This window comes from Solanum lycopersicum, chromosome 12 (genome assembly GCF_036512215.1).
Source record: "Solanum lycopersicum chromosome 12, SLM_r2.1".
NCBI classification, from domain to species: domain Eukaryota; kingdom Viridiplantae; phylum Streptophyta; class Magnoliopsida; order Solanales; family Solanaceae; genus Solanum; species Solanum lycopersicum.
Genome location: NC_090811.1, coordinates 17,433,037 through 17,453,046, shown reverse-complemented (window position 1 = coordinate 17,453,046; position 20,010 = coordinate 17,433,037).

The following is a 20,010-nucleotide window of genomic DNA, read 5'->3' as shown; positions in this document are numbered from 1 at the left end:
TAGAAAGTAATCTACTGTATTTGTGAGGTCACCAATCAAACTTGACATATACAGTTACTTGTTATTGTAAATCATAAGAAACTATGTATTGTCTATGAAGAGAAGTTAAACTCTATTACTATTAGTTTGTTATTCCTTTATAGGAAAGAAATTACCTATTTGTTCATAATATTTGTCCAGCTCCCGCACAACACGCGCACAAATTACTGCTCCCTCGCCATCTCTTCTGGACATGAAAACTATTTCCTCTATCTCCTATCTCTAAGGCATATGATACGTTTTTTATATAGTGCAGCTCAATAAATATTCTAGTTCATGTGAAAAGTGTGGGGACTTTGACTATGGGACATGAACACAAACACATCCCCATTCCCCACCCAATCGATTAATGTTAGCCAATGCTTGATTTTTCATTATTCACTCAACTGGTGGATAGATGAAGTTGCAAGTCGGTACAATGCATCTTGTAGTTTCCTCAGACAAGTGATGAATCAATCTTCTAAACGATCATTTAATGTATTTATTACCTATATGTTTGAACTCAAAGCAAATCCACTCTAAGAGTTAAAATCGATTACATGAACTCAAACTTCAAAACTATCATGGATGATTTCAGCCTTAATCTGCTTATAAGCCTAATAAAAGAAAAATTCTCAAGTAAAGAATCAGCCCATTGATACTTATTTTGTTATTAAGGCTCATGGCACCCAAAAATAAACTAATAAAGCTAAAATATGAGATATACTCCCAAATATTGTACAAAAACACAAGAATATCAAAATCCTATATCTAAAATTTAGACCTTTAAAGATAGAATTCTTACCCGATAAGCCCTATTCCAACAAAATAATGTTCATCAGCAAGAACTATGACAAAAATGGAATTCTTCAGCGAGATTATATTTATCTCTTCAGCCATAAATCTGTCTCAAATCAAGTTCATTAACAAGAAATCTGAGAGAAAGTTGTGATGGAGAGACTTAGACTCAGTTCATCTTGCCAACAACCCCAATCAGTTCCTTCTAAACACAAAACAAAAAAAATCATTCAATAACAAGAAGGTTTTTTTAGTACTTAGCTTGACGAAATTGGTGTGGTAGAAGAGAATTGTACTTATGCTTGAAGAAATCTTAGTTATTGGAGAAGAGAAAAATCGATCAGTTTTAGGTTCTTCAGCTCAATGAGTTACGTTCTTCAGCGAAGTGATAGAGAAAGCGTGTTTTTGTCTTAATATTTATATAATTTATTATTAATGTTTATGGCAATTTAAAATGGGAGCAAGAGTTGAAAACACAGAGGAAATATAAAATTTTGGCGAAAATTTTAAAGTCACACTTATAATGTGTTGTTTGTACAATAATATTAATATGACACTTTAAAAGTGTGGCCATATATGTAAAAACATTGTAGCAAATTGTATCATATTGTAACAACACTCATAAAGTTTAGCTTATATCACTAAAGCGTACACTTTTCAAGTGTTGAAAATATTATCATTGCTAAATGTTTAAACAATTTTTCTATGCTTTAAAATTGTACCAAAAAATACTTTATGCAACACTTTAAAAGCGTAGTAAAAAATAAGAGTGGTTGTAGACCTAAAATGGTATAGTGCGTGTGGGTTCCATGTGAGAACGACATGTGATTATAACATTTATATTTACTATTCATTGATGTTGGGAAACTATATGTTCCTCTTAAAATTATAATTGAATTATACATTTTCTATATATGAGTTTACTATGGTGTAATGACTTGCGTATATTGCGATTACCGGAGCAACTGCATGATCCTACCAATAAATAGTAATTTTGTGTACTTATATTGCACTTGCTCTTCTTTTTTAGTACAGAGCATCTTCAGGTGGCTATTCACATACATTAGTTTGGAGACCATTGTCGGAGACCAAATTCAAAAGTGAGCTAGTTCTTTCAAGTCGACATGGATCCATTATTAGGTTAGTCCCTTCGTCATATATGGTTAGAATTTGTTTAGTTTTTAGTTTTTGTGTTACAACACCTTTTCTTAGAATTTTTTATTAGTAGAATTCTGGTACAATGACTTAAATTTTTAGGAGTTCAAATTCTACGATAGTTTTTTGTTAGAGTTTCGTAATTTATGGGAACTGATTATTTATTTTTTCATTTAAACCTGCTTTTGTATCTTTAAATTGTTTAGTTTTCTATAAGTTTCTTACTCGGGTGGTAATAGTTGTTTTCCTACCGGAAGGTTAGTGTGAGTGTCAATCATGGCGGTCAAGTTCGTGACAAAGGTGGTACAAGAACCCTTGGTTTTTTGTTCTCATTGTACCAAAACGATTCTAGTAGAATCTTGTTGAACAGTATGAAGACGTCGACAATTATTTTAAAGGCTGCAAGACATCATGAAGTCTCTCTATCTTCTTCTCCTTTTTGTGCGATGACTTGATTCCAAAATGAAGCTTGTATCTCTAATAAATGAGCTAGCAGAAAAACCTACAACAAGAGGTCGCACTAGAGGCAAAGGCAGACACAAAAGGAAGGGTAGCACCCGCAAGGTGTAAAGACCTAGTTGAGAATATTCTGAGGGAAGAGGCCACTCCTGCAACACAAGAAGAGGGGGAAGAGAATGTACAGATCAACAAGAAGGATCTTGGACCACGGAAGGATGCTAAGGCTAAGAATATTGGAATTCCTCAATTAAACCTAGTGTTTGTAGAGCAGATCATGACTTTTCTTTAAGGTTTGTCACCCCTGATATCCTCCACATATGAAAAGCTATTCAACCTCTAACCAACCGCCACATTTCTCTTTTTATTGCCAGGGTGGATAGAGCATCTGACGCAGATGTCTTCTTTCGTCCACATTGGGTCCTATGATGATAGGTACTAAGCATGAGCTGTTGACTATGTTTTTGAATCTAAAGTCACATGTGTTCAATGGTTTTGAGAGGGAGGATGACTTTGAGTTAATTTTGGATTGCTATGACATGCTTCATAAGTTAAGCATTATATACCAGAATGGAGTATTAGTTAGTGCCCATTCACCTTCAAGGTGAGGCTAAAAAGGTGTAGAGAGACCATCTATAATGCAGATTGCAAATCCTAACCCCACTCACTTGACAGAGTTCCATGTGTTGTTCCTCAAAAAGTATGTGCCCCAGATATTGAGGAATTGTGAGAAGGATTAGTTCATGACCTTCGATTAGAGTTGTAAGATTGTAGTTTCCTATGAGGTGATGTTTCTTGCCTTGTCCAGATATGCTACCGAGTTAGTGACTATAGAGGATGAACAAATTCGTCTATTTGTCAAGGGTTTGAACCTGATTTGTAAGTAGTGTCTATTGATGGGACCTATTTAGGTAAAAGTTAAATGAGGTGATATACTTTGTGAAGAAAGTGGAAGGAGTTCAATGTGATGGGCGGGCCAAGGCTTTGTCTAAGAATCCCAAGAATACTCGTAACTCTTATGGTTACTACTATAGTGGTTATAGGTGATGTATCGTGATTTCAATGCTTTTTCCTTAAGAGTTGTGTGGTTAGAACCTCTTTGTTGTAGTTTTAACACCTTTTTACGTTTTTTTACAAGAAAGATTTCCAAAACTAAAAATAGAAGGTAGCTGGAAAATAGTGCAGAGGCGACCTACGAAGGCCATCGACGACCCATCATTCAATCGACGATCCGTAAGTGATGACCGTCGATTGCAGTTAAGACAAATGGACAAACTAGAGAAATCAGACCATGTGTGGGACTACGGAGAGGATCGAGGGACCGTTCTGCTGAATCATCAATGTAATTAGATATAGTTCCAAGACCTGATGCTGGAGAAATTTTAATGATGAAGTAACGGAGGGCATTGCCGAACTGTGTAGTTGCTCCGTTGATTGATTCAGAGATGATGCCATCAGAAGGAAAAAAATTATTCTAAGTCTGGACTGACGGAAGCTGTCGAAGGCCCGTCGTTCCATCGACGGTCCGTTGGTGGGGGTCATCCATTGCAGTCACGTTTTTGGAAAAACTTTCCTTATTTCAATTCCTTTTAATTTATTGCTATGTTTTCTATAAATAGGGATTTAAACCTAATTTTTGGGGTTAGACTTTTCCATTATTTTTCTTGTTTTTTTTGGAGATTAGTTTTTGCAAACATTGGCAATAATTCAATTTTCGAATTCGATTTCAAGTATTATCTTGCAATTTCAAGTTGATTTTTTGGGTTTTCTTCAAATTGTTAAAGTAAGTTCATAAATATTTCTTAACAACCATGAATCGTGTTCCTTCTTGCATGGGTAACTAAATCCACAACTAGGGTTGTGGGAACCATGGGTGATTAACAAAGTAGACCTAGCTAATTAACAATTCTCAAATAGGTTCTTCCATGTATTGATAATTCTTACGTTTAAAGGTCTTTTTAGCGGTGGCCAACATTAGAACTCACCTAGTTACTACTTGTCAGACTAAGGAGATAGTTAATAAAAAAAGAATTATCAACATACATCAAATGGTTTACTATCTAATTGGTAAGTGTCGATTGGTGCGAAGTAATAATTGAGTCATACATCGAATATGACGTTTAATATGAAGTAAAGGTAAGGGTAGATTATACACAAGTACACAGACCAAGGTACGGGGTGAAATTTTCTAAATGCCAAACTAAGGATTTTGAGAAACCTAGCTTATTACTTTGCATACAAAAACACTAGGGAAGAATTGTTATACTAGGAATACAGAGTTATGAACCTATGGGGAACCTGAAGTTACAGAACTGAACTAAAGTGTGAATTTTTTTTCTTTACACTGATTTTTTCGAGTGTGTAGTAGAATTGAAGTAAGACTAACAAGTGCTCTACAGGTACAAATGGCACCTAAAAAGGATATCCTCTACTCAACTTTCAAGTCCAAGTTCGTGGCCCTATATCATCGAATGATTGCTACATCCGAAAATGAGAAAGATCTAGAGTACTTTCGCTCGGGTGCCTCCACGTCCACACCAGCTGCATGATCGACTAGGGGTACCTCTCAAAAGGTAGTTCTCAGCGTAGTCGCTGCCTCTCAGCCTGATAAGGAGTGTACACTCACCGACTCACCTTACGGGGATGCCTCTAGCTCTGAAAGAGCATCAGGCCCCGAATCTTTTTCTGCTTCAAGGTCGGCCCATTCTCCGAGGTAAAACGCATGCACTGCCTATGGCTGTGCCACTCAGGGAGGCAGATGGTCTAAGGATCACGACCACCAAGCCTTGTCTGATAAGGCTAAAAGCTTGGAGCCTACACCTACACCTTGAGTTGATGAAACTGAAGCCATTGATGAGGAACTCAACTGGTGGTGTCTCGATGGGCAGCACTAAATATATAGAGACACCAGGATGTTGAATGAGAGAGAGGTGCTGACTCGGTTGGTGAAACTTGAGCGTCGGGTTCTTACCGAGACTTTGCATACTATCCCTGAGGTGCACTTATTATTTACCTTGCACAAGTTAGAACGGATGGCTCGGGATCTAGGTACCTACAATGAGGAGATAGTCACGAAGTTCTATGCTTCCTATGTGGATACTCTTCGAGGTTTTATCTATAGGCGAGCTAGACCTGAAAAACAGGAACCACTTATTTCTATGTTAGTTCGGGCTTCAAGGTCGACATCTCCTCGGTCACTCTCCACCGACTTTATATTGCCCTACCAATGAGACACAATGGTACCCCGTGACTTTAGAATTTAATTACGGGTAAAAGAGGGTTGAAATTGGAAAATTTTAGAGGACAACCCACTAGCGGGAGAATATAAAAAAATTATTGGCTCAACTTTTTTTGATTGAGGGTAAGCGTGCATACAGGGTTTTAGAGCCCCGTGGGATAATTAGAAACGACAATATCACCTTCAAAACCAAGTTCATCGGGTTGTTCGTTCGACACTGTTTATTGCTGAAAAATGTCGATAATATTCTTACTTGGGATGGCGCGATGCTGGTAGCAGCCTTGGTGAGAGGATTGGAGATTTGACTTCACGAAGCTATCGATCATAGTGATACATTAGACGACTTTCAAGGCCTCTACTACTTACCTCTTTGCATGTATTATTTTCCATTTATGCAGGGTTACGGGGTGCCCATATGGCACTGTGATCCACTCTTCACTCCAATTGGGACAATTGATATAGGTCTTATCAGGGATGAGGCCAATGTCATGGCACCGCGGGAGGGCCGAGAGTTGAGTTGCAACCTTTAAGAGAGAACCTGGTGGACGCGATAGAGTTAGGCTGAGGAGCTAACCCTGCTACTTAAAAGCCCATTGATACCACCTCGACAGACTCGGCCCATGCCGCAGTCGAGCCCCAAGTTCCTCCAAGTCCATTCCGCATTTGCAACACTGGTCTCTTTGGCACGAGTCTAGAAGTTAGAGGGACAAATGTCCTTGCTTCACTACATACAACATTGGATGCAAATGTCCTTCACCATGGTTGAGGACCGGATGAGAAAAGGGTGTCCTAATAGACAAAGCAGAAGATTTGGGCAGTTTACCAGCGCCTTGATGCCTTTGTGTTTTGGGTCCTTTCACCCGCAGCCCCTACTATCGAATTGACTACACTTTAGGAGTTTGTGGCTAGTTTGCACGTAGATGTTGACAGTATTCTAGAGATGCGGGGGAGTGAGCCCGAGACTGCACCCTCCGAGCTAGCGGAGGACACTATGCTTGTTGCACTGTTCGCAGCCCCTCCTTAGTCGAGACCTGACCCACGTTGTCGTGCCAAGACGCATCATTCTAGCAGTACTACTAAGAGATAGAATGCCCATGCGAGGAATAAAAAGAGGGCATACCTAGAGGCTGTGAGCAGATCCACCTTGATTGATAAGGAGACCCACAAGATGAGAGCACGAGAGATAGCGGCAGGGGCATCGAGTTCCAGATTAGAGACTGGTGAGAGGAACACCACTGATGGTGTGGATATAATTGTTGTCACCACTTTGGGTGACTCATCTATTGATGTTGCGGGTTCCAGATAACCGCCCCCGCTCACTTGATAATAGATCATCGATGTTATGCACATCATGTTTGCTTCACCTACCACCCTATTTTTTTATTACTATGAGTTGGGGACAATTGCATGATTTTTTTGTTGAAGGTGGGGTAAATTGAAAGTGAGTGTAACGGTGAAGTCTGAGTAGCCCAACTCATAATTTTTTCTTTGGAGTTTTTTTTCAATGTTCTTTTACCCCAAGAGACTGGTTACGTCTCTATTGAATCGGCATGTCGTAACTTGTACAAAGTATAAAAATATGAAATATGAAGCATGATTGCTATGTATGAATATTATCCCTTCCTAAGAAAATGCTTGCATAAATAGGTGAAAATGAGGTTAATGTGTCGATTCTAATCATGACATAGATAGGCACCCGCTACATGACCCTCAATCTAACACCTAAACTGGGAAATATGACAATCTCAAAGGGCCATTAAATATCAAGACAGTGTGAGGAATTTTGAGTGTTTAACTTTCGGTAGCTATCTAGAACTTGCCTGGTTGGTCCTGCAAACGGAATTTGTGTTAGACTACTAGGAAAGGATCATAGGACATTGTTTGAATTAGCAAACATCTAGCCTAAAACGAAGTTAACCAAATGAAAGTTTTATCCCTTGTTGATCAAAATATATTGAGCCTATAATAGAACTAATTCTTTTATCACCAACTCACCTTCCCTGGGTTTATATGTTGGCGCTGGTCCGTCCTTGGACATATGCACCTCGACTTAGGCCGAAAGCCTAAGTTGAGGGTTCCTAATGCAGAAACTAACCTCGTCTAGGGCCTGACACAACATCGGGTAATGTGTACCTCTACTCATGGAAAGTCCATAATTTTAGGGTGGCTATTATGAGTGATGACCCGAAATTGGGTTTGAAAAGACTTGAATGTTGAAAAGAAAAGACAAGGTGAGTGAAAGATGTGACTCGGTGAAATCACCTATGTGAGTGAAAAAGAAAATAAAAGAAGGAAAAATGGTGTAGAAAAGAGTTTGGAAAAGCTGAAAAAATAAATAAGAGTCATGTGTAAAAAGAATGTGAGCAAAGAAAAGTAGGGCAAAAAAAGTCAACGAAAAGAGGTAGGAAGATTGGCTGAGATGTCATGGAGGGCATAAAGTCACTAAAAATATATATCCAAATGTAGCACACATTACTAGAAACGAAAGTCCTATCGTGATCCTAGGAGCCTATTGTGGTAAACTTGCAAAGTTAAAAGAAGGGCAAGCCCATGGCGATGAGTACTATCTATGTATGAACTTGTTTTTGAGCATGAGTGTTGAACAAAGATCCTTGTACCCAAAATGTTAAATCTCTGGTAAAAAATGAATATTTCTTTTGAAGTGAGGACACTAGTTTAAATGTCAAAAAGTTGGTACCTTGGTGAGAGGTAAAAGTGTAGAAGTATTTGTGCATGGTAAGTTTGTGTCAATGGTGTGATCCTCATGAGTTAGTTTGTTCAAACTTGAGAGCGTAAGCAAGCACTAAAGCAAAGAAAGATTTGGGAATTATAATCATGTGAATGCGAAAGCTTAAAATAGTATACTTTTATACAAAGTGTTATTTAGATTCATAGAGCGTCGCTTAAGGACAAATAACAAAGTTAAGTTGAGGGTGTTGATGTACCATTGTTTCACGGTGCTTTACATGCTTTTTCCTTAAAAGTTGTGTGTGTCTAGAGCCTTTTTGTAGTAGTCTTAACATGTTTTTATATTTGTTTTACAGGAAAAATGTCCATAGCAAAAACGCAGAAGGCAGTTGGAAAATAGTGTAGAGGAGACCTACGAAGGCCATCGACGGCCCGTCGGTCATTCGACGGCCCTTAGTGGTGACCTTAAATTGCAGTTTAGAATAATCGAGAAAATCGAGAAATCTGACCAAGTGTGGTACTACGGAGAGGATTGAGGGTCCATCAGTTGATCGACGAATCATTCTTCTGAACCATCGATGTGATCATAGATAGTCCTAATGCTTGTTAGATAAATTCTAAGGATAGAGAGACGGAGGGCATCATTTTAACGTAGGTGCATCGATAGATCATGCAGTTGGTTCGATGACAGATTCAGAGATGAGTCATTTGAAGGACAAAAAATATTCTAAGCCTAGACTAACGGAAGAAGTTGACAGATCATTGTTTCATCGACGGTCCGTCTCTAGGGGTCATCGATTATAGCAATGTTTTATGACAAAATTTCCTTATTTAAATTCCTTTTAATTTAGGACTATTTTTCTATAAATAGGGATTAAAACCTTCTTTTGGGGTTAGACATTGTCATTATTGTTCTTGTTTTGTTTGGATATTGGTTTTTGCAAAATTTATGAATAATTCAATTTCCGAATTTGGTTTCAAGTATTATTTAGCAATTTCAAGTTGATTTTCTGAGTTTTCTTCAAATTTTTTAATTAAGTTCATGATTTATTTCTTAGCAACCATGAATTGTGTTCTTGCTTGCATGGGTAACAAAATCCACAACTAGGTTGTAGGAACCATGGGTGATTAACAACGTAGACCTAACTAATAACAATTCCCAAATAGGTTCTTGGATGTATTCATAATTCATTAATCTATAAGTCTTTCTAGGGGTGGCCGACGTTAGAACTCGCCTTGTTACAAATTGCCGGACCAAGGAGGTAGTTAATAAGAAAAGAATTATCAACATAGATTTAGAAGGATACTATCTAATAGGCTAGTGTCAATTGGTTCGAAGAAATAATTTAGTCACACATCGAATATGATGCTTAATATGAAGTAAAGGTAAGGGTTAGTAGCTTTTACACATGTAGCCAGACCAAGGCACGTGGTGAAATTCTCTAAATGTCGGACCAAGGATTTAGAGATACCTAACTTATCACTTTGCATGCAAAATACTAGGAAAGAGTTATTAGTGCTAGGAATACGGAGTCCTATGGGGAACACATACACCCTAGTTTATCTCGCAACTTTATTAAAAAGACTCAATCTTTACTTTTGCTTACTTGTTTACTTAGAAGTATTAAAGAAACTTGTTACACAACCCCCCCCCCCCATTTAATTACGTGTTTTCGGAAAGAGCTTGGCTAAATTGACATAATTGTACATTGAAGTTAGGTCTAACCTATTTTCCTTGTGGGATCGACCCAAACCTACTAATTGGGTTCTTTACTTGATACGAAAACTTATACTTCTTTAGGTAGGTGTAATATGAGCGTATCAGTAGGCTGACACTCGTAGCCCGCATAATTCAATCAGTCATGCCCACTTCTACAGGTTGTTACTCTTGGAGCAAGCCATCTTTTACTGGAGTTGTTACAATTGGGGAGAACTTATGCATATGAGGAGAGATTGTCCCTATCCACATATGTCTTACCCCGTGTAGAAGCATAACAGAGAAGTGGTACAAGTTTGCAGCCGTGGTAATGGAATAGGACGTCCACAAGGTGGGTAAGGAAGGAATGAAGGTATAGAAGCAGTGCAGCCAGGGAAAAGGTTTCCCGGAAAGATTACAGGGCTCACTTCTATGCCTTTCCACACAAGAATGAGCCCGAGTTGTCTGATGTAGTGATAACATGTACTATTCTCGTCTCTAACCAAATGGATATTTTTTTTATTTGAGTTCTACTAATTAATATAAGTCAATTCAATTTTCCATGGGATTTGATGTAGTTATTGATGCCCCGTCCATGTTTTTACCCCAATTGAAGAGTTATTAATAGTTACTTGTATCTATCGTGCATTATTGTCTTGTTTATGGTGTTATGGGTTTTCATACAGGGGTTGATTTTGTTATTATTGATATGACTAATTTTTATATAATCTAAGGCATGAATTCGCTGTCTCCTTATTATGTTTTGCTTAATTGTAATTCTATGTTTTTTACTCTAGAGATCCCAAGTAGATAGAAGATAGAGTGTTAAAGCAATGTGGAACAAAAAACTTATTAGGAACTTGGGGATTTCTAGCTTATGCTATACTTGGAAGTATTCTTAGTTTTGTGATGTCTAGGGTAGTAAGATAATTCAAGGGAAATTTAACTATGAGTTTCATGTGGTGAGTGTATATCCATGACGTTAAGATGTCTTCAGTTCATTACATAATGAAATTTGAGTGCCTACAACTCCGAAATTGATCTTGACATGAAAATATAGTTTTATAACGTCCAAATTTTAATAGATGTTGTGAAATTGAAGCTTGTATCTCAAACATTGAGTTTTTTTCTTCGTGCAAGCCACTGAGGCAAGATTAATCAATCTAGGGCGGGTCCATCAAAGTGGAGTCACCGTGGCGGGCTAGTCACGTCATTAATTGAAAAAAAAATATGTTATTTTATGCAAAAAAAATTTCTTAAGAGCTAAGGCATGACCCATGACAGTTTCTTATCATATTCCCACAAATTCTCGCGCTAAAGGTAAGATAAGTACTCCTATAATCCGTATTTAGATTCTTAGAACTTAGGATCCTCTTAAATAATTTTTGGGGAGGGTTATGGCTTGAAGTTAATGGTGGAAAGACCCCTAATTTAACATTAGGATCATGGGTTTCTCCTTGGTTTGATGTGATATAATCTGGCAAAATTAGACCTTATTTATTGATCCATGCTTTAATTACTTGTTTAGACCAAGAACAAGTTGAAACTTTATTGAAGGGGAAAGCTAGAGTGTGTTAGGAGTTATAAGGCTTGGTTTCAAGGTACGTTTTGGTTTGACATCATGTTACATTATATAAGCTTGTTAAATTCGTCATTATATGCATGTATGTGAATAGGAAAACATGAATCGAATCTAAGGGAATGCTTAAGTATGAACAATTTCATGTGAAAAACTTGTTACTTGACTATGTGACTACGTGCACTAGTCATTACGGTTGTGATTGAGGTTGTGCTTACTAGATCAGATATCATGTTCCGACACATGTATTGGATTAATTATAACGTTCCAAAACATATATTCGACCAAGTGTCAGGTTCCGACACATATATATTAGATCGAACTTGACGTTTTAACTTACCAACAGTTTGGGTGTGGGTTCCATAAGATAAACATGTGTGACTGTTACACTTATTATTACTTGTGATTGATGTTGGGAAAGTGTATCTTTCCTCTAAAATGATAATTTAATTATGCATTATATAGATATATGTGTGTTTACTGTATTGTAATTACTTGCTTACATTACACTAATTGTAGTAGTTGCGCGATCCTACCAGTACACCGTAGTTTTGTGTATAGATACTACACTTGTTATATCTTTGTTCATTACAGGGAATCTTCAGATGACTATTGACAAACTTTAGTTAGGAGACCACTGACCTAGATTAGATTCGAGGGTGAGCTAGTTCTTTCCGGCTGCCACGGATCAATTAAAAGTTTAATTCATTCTTGTTGGATTCAGGCTATATGTTTACGATTTGTTTATGTATTAACTTTTGTGTTGGACACCAATGTTTTAGACTTGTTCGTTAATAGAGTTTGGTCAAATGTCTTTCCGTTCTAGGGGTTTAATTTCCGCGATACTTGTTTTATAGATTTTTGGAGTTTATCAGAATTTCTTATTAACTTTTAATTTAAACCAGCTTCCATATCTTCAAATGCATTTATTGTTTTAAGTTTCTTAGTCGGTGGTAGTAGTGGTTCTCCTACCAGAGGTTTAGTGTGGCTGTCAATCACGGTGATAAGGGTTGCGACATTCGCTGTCTGAGATAAACAAGAATAAAGGTAAATTATTTTGACAAACATATAAAGTATTTATTGTACAAATTATGATAAATAATTTAATTTTATAAATTAAATAATTTATATCATATGTCAATAATCCAAGCAGAAAAATGAAAAAAATGAAGATACGAGACCAAAAGAGAACTTTAAGGTACAAAACAATTGCACCACATGTTACGTTACTTTTTTAAAAAAAAAAATTTCTAAAGATTATATATGTAATAACTAAACTAATAAATTTATATTTAAGTGATTTACTTACCTTCGACTATTGTTGAATGATTAAGAACTTACGATCAATGAAAATAATCTTTTTGCTAACTAAACTTATTGTACAAAAAAAAATTCCCCTAGTCAAAATTTATGGAACCTTAGATTTTAGGTAAATAGTTATACTATTGACTATATACATTATTAGTCAATCATTCAATAATAATTTTTTCTAATTATTTAGTAGTGGACCAAATGAAATGTATCCTTTGAAAAACAACTATATAAATCACTCTGCCTCTTTCTTTTCTCTTTTTACTTACTGAGTCATATGTATATACAACGGGTGGATTCAATTAAGGGAATCATGGATATGATGGAGGAAGAAGTTACGGAGGCGGAACCGGTGGAGGAGGAAATGATTGTTTTTTATTGTGGAGAGTATGGCCACTTTTTCTAGGGAGTATTCCAATATTGAAAGGAAATGGCAATGGAGGTGGTAAATACTCGTGGTGGCCACGATGGCGGTGGACGAGGTGCTGGTGGTGTTTGCTAAAAATGTTCTGAGGATGATCACTATGCATGTGAATGAACCAATGTTTGTCACTAATCGTTGCTTGAAACCCTAACTACTATTAAAAATAAATTGACTAAAGATACTTGTTGCATATAGAGATGACTCGGAGATAGAAAAAAAGAGGAACACTGATTTATATAGCCATTTCTCATAAAATACATTTAATTTTGTCCACTAATTATTAATTACATTTAACAAATTAATTATTTAATGTTTGACTAATTATATATATATATATATATATATATATATATATATATATATATATATATATATATATATATATATATATACACATTGAGAGAGAGAGAGAGAGAGAGAGAGAGAGAGAGTCAATACTCTACAAGTTAGGTAAAAGTTAAGATTCCGTCAGTATTGACTAGGCATCAATCATAAGTTAATAACCAATAAACAATACTCAAAGGTAATTGTATCGCTAAAAGGAAATTTATTAGTATAGTTACAACATATATAATCTTAAGTATCAATGTTTTTTTAAAAACATAATAAGTAACATGACAGATGGTGTAACTACTTTATACTTTTGAGTTCTCTTTTTGACCAAAGTTCCCTTTTCTCTGTTTTTCTAATTTCTTGCTTGGATTATTGCATTTGATATAAATTCAATTAATGACTAAGATTTATTTCCTAAAAGTGAATTCTTAATAATAGTTTATACAATAAATACATTGTATGTTAGGAAAAATGATTTAACTTCCTTCTTGTTTATCTCTCACGCAGAATATTTATCTTTCATCGTAATTTCAAGTTTATTTATATTGTATTTTTATTTTTAACTTTCTCTTTAACATTTAAAGTATTTTTACTATGCAAGAATATGTGCTCTTTTTTTAAGAAAATAAATTAAATATATTGATGTAAAATGAGAAAAGAGTTGGACTTATTTATGATTGATATAGACTATTTAGTCACTCGTATTTTCAGAAAAGAGATAAATTTGTTTAGAACCCACACCACATGTGAATGAATACTGTAAAATGACAAGTAGAAATAAATAGAATACCTTGTAAGAAACAACTTATTATTTGAATTGCTTGTACCACCGTCAGTTGGGCTCAACTTGATAGTAGATGTCTTCCAAAAGGAAAAAGTTGTTAGCATCTTATGTATAATTTGTTTAAATAATCAACAAAGACCACAAAGAAAGAAAACAAAAAAACAAAAGTAGAATACCTTGCGATATTCTCTAAAATAAAGCAAGCAAAACAAATTATTTCATGATCCATATATGCACCGAAACAATCAAATATCCTTGTTATTTTCTTTGAAATCATGCTGCCAGACCTTTTATTTTAAACAACACAACTAAAAAATTTATCGTTGAAAATGTGAGGTAAAAGTAAATCAAAATTAAGGCAGAACAAGCAAACCACACTTGAATGAAATTTAAATTGTGGCATCCATTATTTAGATAGTTAATATCTTTGTTCCTCTTCAAAGATAAGATTTTCCCTTCATTCTTGTTAAGATTAGTAACTAATTTCCCCAGATGAAAGGACATTATAGGATTTTTCATGGCTATTTGTAAGAGAAAATCAGACATGACATTATAAAATCATAAAGGTACCATGAATAGTAAATCTCAAGAAACATAAATAAAAGTTATATGAAACAATCAAGTTTGATGATACGAGGGCAACACAAGAGGTATGTAGGTATGAGTCCACATGTCTGTTCTTGATATTATAGAATCATAACATACTTGCTTCACTGATGTTATCACTTTTTCATGTTGTTTGTTGTTTGTCACCTGCCTAGTGCTCTAGTTTATTTTGTACTATAACGTATTGCATATGAAATTCTATTTTGAGTAGACCAATGATATGCAACAACTTATATTATGTACATTATATAGTATCACATGCCTCTACATAGTTGGTAGAGGTGATCCATTGACATACCTTGGATGCCCTATTGGTCATGCTACGAAGAAGAAGGTATATCTCTTTTTATCAATAAAGAAGAACCAAGAAAGGCTACGAATGTGGAAAGGAACGATTCTGACTTTAGAGGGGTAAACAGTGTTGATCAAAAGGGTTCTTTAGGGAATCATTATTTATCTTTCAAATGTTTTTAATCATTCCAAGTGTGTAATACATTATATTCATAGAATGTTTGCTAATTTTTGATGTAACTCAAAGAGGAGGGAAGATCTACAGATTAGATAGGTTTGAAGGATGTCTATGTACCAAATGAAAGAGTATTGGGTTAATTGACCTCTATAAGGCCTTATTTGCTATTTTATTGTTGAAATTTAGGATAACTAACACAATGTGATCAAACTATACATAGAACAAGTAGTATAAGACCAAAGGCCAAAGAAAGTAGAATGAGAATGGGACTCTTAAAGTGTGCAAGAATTGGTTATTGGAAAGAGATTTCTTTGATTATGAAATATGATAAGAACCAAACGAAGGAAAATCAAGTGTATGGTTTGATAGTTTGAATAAACTTCAAACCTACACTACCATATGAACCTGAAACACGATCATAGTAAGGTGGAATCTGTTATTTAGTTGTTTATTGAGGATAGACTGGATCAAACAGTACTATAACATAATCTTGATTAGAATACTTGTAATCATGTTACCGGAATTTTTGAAGCCTAACACCTTCATAAGGAAGAAAAAAACCTTGATGGATGTCTCGTGGCTCCGGAAATTTAAGGTGAAATCACCTTGGGAGTTGTGTAGAAATAGAAAGGAGACCATTAAGAAGATATTGAACATATGGTGAAAGGATTACCTTTTAAAATGTTATTCATTCTATGGAGGTCTTTGTTTAGAAGAAATTCTATGAGGGAAGTTCTTAATAGAATAGACAATTTATAATTCTGAGATATATTGTTGTTGTAACAACAATAAACAAAAGACCTTTGTACATTTGTTCATTGAAGGTCCTGACTCATATCACATTTCGAGGTTATTCACTGAGGCAGCATGTCTTTAGTTTGAGGTGGTATAGATCAAACAAACATTGGAGGAATCACAAAAGAGTTGTTCTGCTACTAAATTAAAGAAAATATTCAAAGCAATTCCTGCTATTATAACATGACAAATTTGTTAGTGAAGGAATGTGATCAAGTATAAGAGTAGCTTGAAAAGACAAAACATTGTACTAGAGATTCACATAAATGTATACATGTTTCCTAAGTACATATACCCATCGTTAAAAGAAATCCAAAGAATTGGCCACTGTTTGTGAAGTTCCTAGAATATTATACTCTTCTGATGAAAACTAACATTGTTAGATAGTTACACCCTCCAGGCATAAATTCAAGTGCATACTTATGTGTATATTGTTGATGTAGAAATAAAGGTCCCTTGGTTAATATCTCTTTATTTAGGCTACATTTATGGATTGATGATGGATATCAATGTGGGAATGATGAAAACACATCACAAAGGGAATTCAGTGCAGATTTTTTGCTAACATTCTTTTGATTTTGCAAGTAAACACATGAAACATTTTTTTAACATAAATGAAACCCCTTAACAACTACAAATAACTATTCAGCTGGAAATGGACAACATACCAAATTCGAGAATAAGGAAAATATAGAACACATGTTTCAGGATGCTAAGTTAATATTATAGATGTTCAAGGATGCTAATTTAATATTCAAAGTAACACAATTAAAACTAATATTTTTATGCTTCATCAAGTAAGCTACTCTCTCAATTGGAAATTAATCTTCTTGAATAAAGGTATTAACCCTTTTGGACTTTAACTTGTTTAGAAGATTGAGTAAAAGTTTGAAATTAAGGTAAAAGGCGTAGTAGATCAAATATTATTTTGATTGATTAGATATCTCATTTAATTTCTATTAGGGGCAAATTTCACAATCACATACCTTCCAATCTAGCTTAGATCTACCACATTCATGTTGAAGAACTCTTCATTAGAAATGAATTATAACATCAGTGAGAATTTGTATGTTCAAGTAGTGACTACAAGTTGGACATAATTTTCTTTGTAAAATAAAATTCTTGTATGGGTGATGTAGCGTTAAGGAAATCATGGTTGTAGAGCTTTTGTGAGGACGATCGAACAGGAGACTTGATTTAAGGTTTCGGGAACTCTTTGAAGCATTTGCCATTTTTTTGCTTTTATTTATTTCGTATTTTTATAATTAGATATTTTATTTGATACGAGCCACTTCGAGTTTCGTATTTGTATTTTTTTTTAGTAAATAAAACATCAAAAATTTCAAATAACTTTAGTAGTTTATTTATTTTCATAACGAAACGCCCACGTAAGTTCATCATATTTCCATTATTTTGTTTACATGGTATAAAATGTGAATTACATTTTCTATAACGTACATAAATGCTAAATACTTTATTTTAGGTATCCTTTCACTCGTGTGCATGATAGAATAACTTGCCCCCACCATAGGTAAGCGAGTTTGTATACTCACTCACTAGAAAGGCAATAATGGCTAAGGAGGCTTTACGCAAGAAGGAGAACTCTCAGCAAGGACGAAAACCAGGTATGGGGAAAGTAAATCAATTAATTCGAGTCAAAAAGTAGTGGAATCAAGTATGAAATTTTGTGAATCTAGAGAAATAGAAGAATTTCAAATAAAGAGTGTATATCTACCTACAAAATAGCTGAATAGTAAAGGTAACACTAGGAAAGATATAATGGGTGCGAAAGAGCAAGTCCAACTCCATGGAATAGTGTCATGAAACAAGGAAGTAACACAAAGCAACGAGACCAAGTAACAGCCATCTGGGATGGCGTTATTCATACCTGTGAATATGGAATCCATGAGGAATCAAGTAACAGAAGAAATCATGGGTGAATGAAATAGATGATGAGGCTGATGCACTAGGTAAGAAAAGAAAATGTGGGATGACGTTGGCATAAAAAATTGGCTAATGTGGGATACAAATTGTAGTATGTAACTCCAACAAAGAATGGAGAGATAGTAGAAATCGAAAAGGAGGATATAAGGTCTGAAATTACTTATTGGGCAGCGTTGTTTTGTGTTTTTTCCATTAATTGTGATACAATGATACATAAAAAGGTTATGGGAGAAGTATGGTAAAGATAAGGTGGCTATGAGAAGAAAATGGTGTACTAGTGGTGAGATTCGAAACTATGATTTCAAAACAGCAACTGTTATAGGGTAGCATTTTCTGTTTCGACACAAACCATTCATTTTTAAAGAATGGATACTATAGTTACAATTTACCAAGGGGGAACTACAAACAGTCCCAATCTGGGTTAAATTCAAGTCTGGATTTCAAGTATTAGAGTATGGGAGGGTTGACTAAAGTACTTATCTTCACAGGAAACATATGATGGTGGACCGCAAAACAAAGGAAAGGAATGGCCTAAAATTTGCATGCATTTTCATTGAAGTTTATATTAGAACACAACTTCTAGAGGTTGATAATTTCAGAATGAAAAAGGTAGATTGATTTAGCAGCATGTACACTATGATTGGAAGCGAATACTATGGATGTTTTATAAAAAATATAGGCATGAAGAGGAGGTGAGAAGACTTTAAAAGAAAGGTCCTAATTATCTTCAGGTAACTCCTGAAAAAGGAGATTAACAAAGGGAAGGGAACACTCAAAAATGGCAAGCAAAAGTAGGGCTTCAAGTTGCACAATAACTACAGACTCAACAGGGGGAAAGGTGGACATGAGTAATAAGGGGGGATGGAAAACACCCGCAAGTATAAGGAAGACACTTCCAAGGAGTCCAACAGGGCATACTTGTCAGTTGGAGAGTGCTAACTATTTTTCAGGTAGTGCAGAAAAAAGTTGAAGTGAAGGAAACAAGAGAATATGGAAGGACAAACTATAACAATGTCTGGGAATGTTGATTATATTTAGCTGGAAAGTAAGAGGGCTTAATACTCTCAATAAGCAAAAGGAAGACAAAATCATTTGCAATAAAGAAAAGGTAAATTTGATTTGCTTACTTGAAACAAACATAAAATGTGGAAAAATTGAAAAGTTAGTTGAAAGTATTTTTTTTGGAAGGAGGTATGTTACTCATTTGGAGAGGCACAAAAATGGTAGAATATGACTGACATGGAGGCCAAACTATTATTCTTTAAACCTTATAGACATGGCTGCTCAACAAGTCACTTGTGAGGTAAAATTCATCCCCCTTCAACTTTTTTTTCAAATTTCATATGCATATCCCTTCAATAGTAGGGAAGATAGAAAGGAGTTGTGGGAGAGATTATTGATCCAAAGTAACAGGTGCATTGAAGCATAATCTGTGTAGGTAATTTTAACTATGTTTTGAATGCTAAGGATATAAAAAAAGGGGAAAATCTAATAACATAAGTGAAAATGATGGACTTCAATAAATGCGTGAAGGAGAGCGGATTGGTGGAATTTCCTACTCAAGGGAATCAATACACTTTGAGTGACAAACATGAAGAAAACAAAATATTTTTCCAAAAATTGACTCGATTATCAACAACAGAGAACGATGGACACAATTGATAGTCGCAAAGCATTATTCTTTCCAGATGGAATTAGTGACCACTATCCATCAAA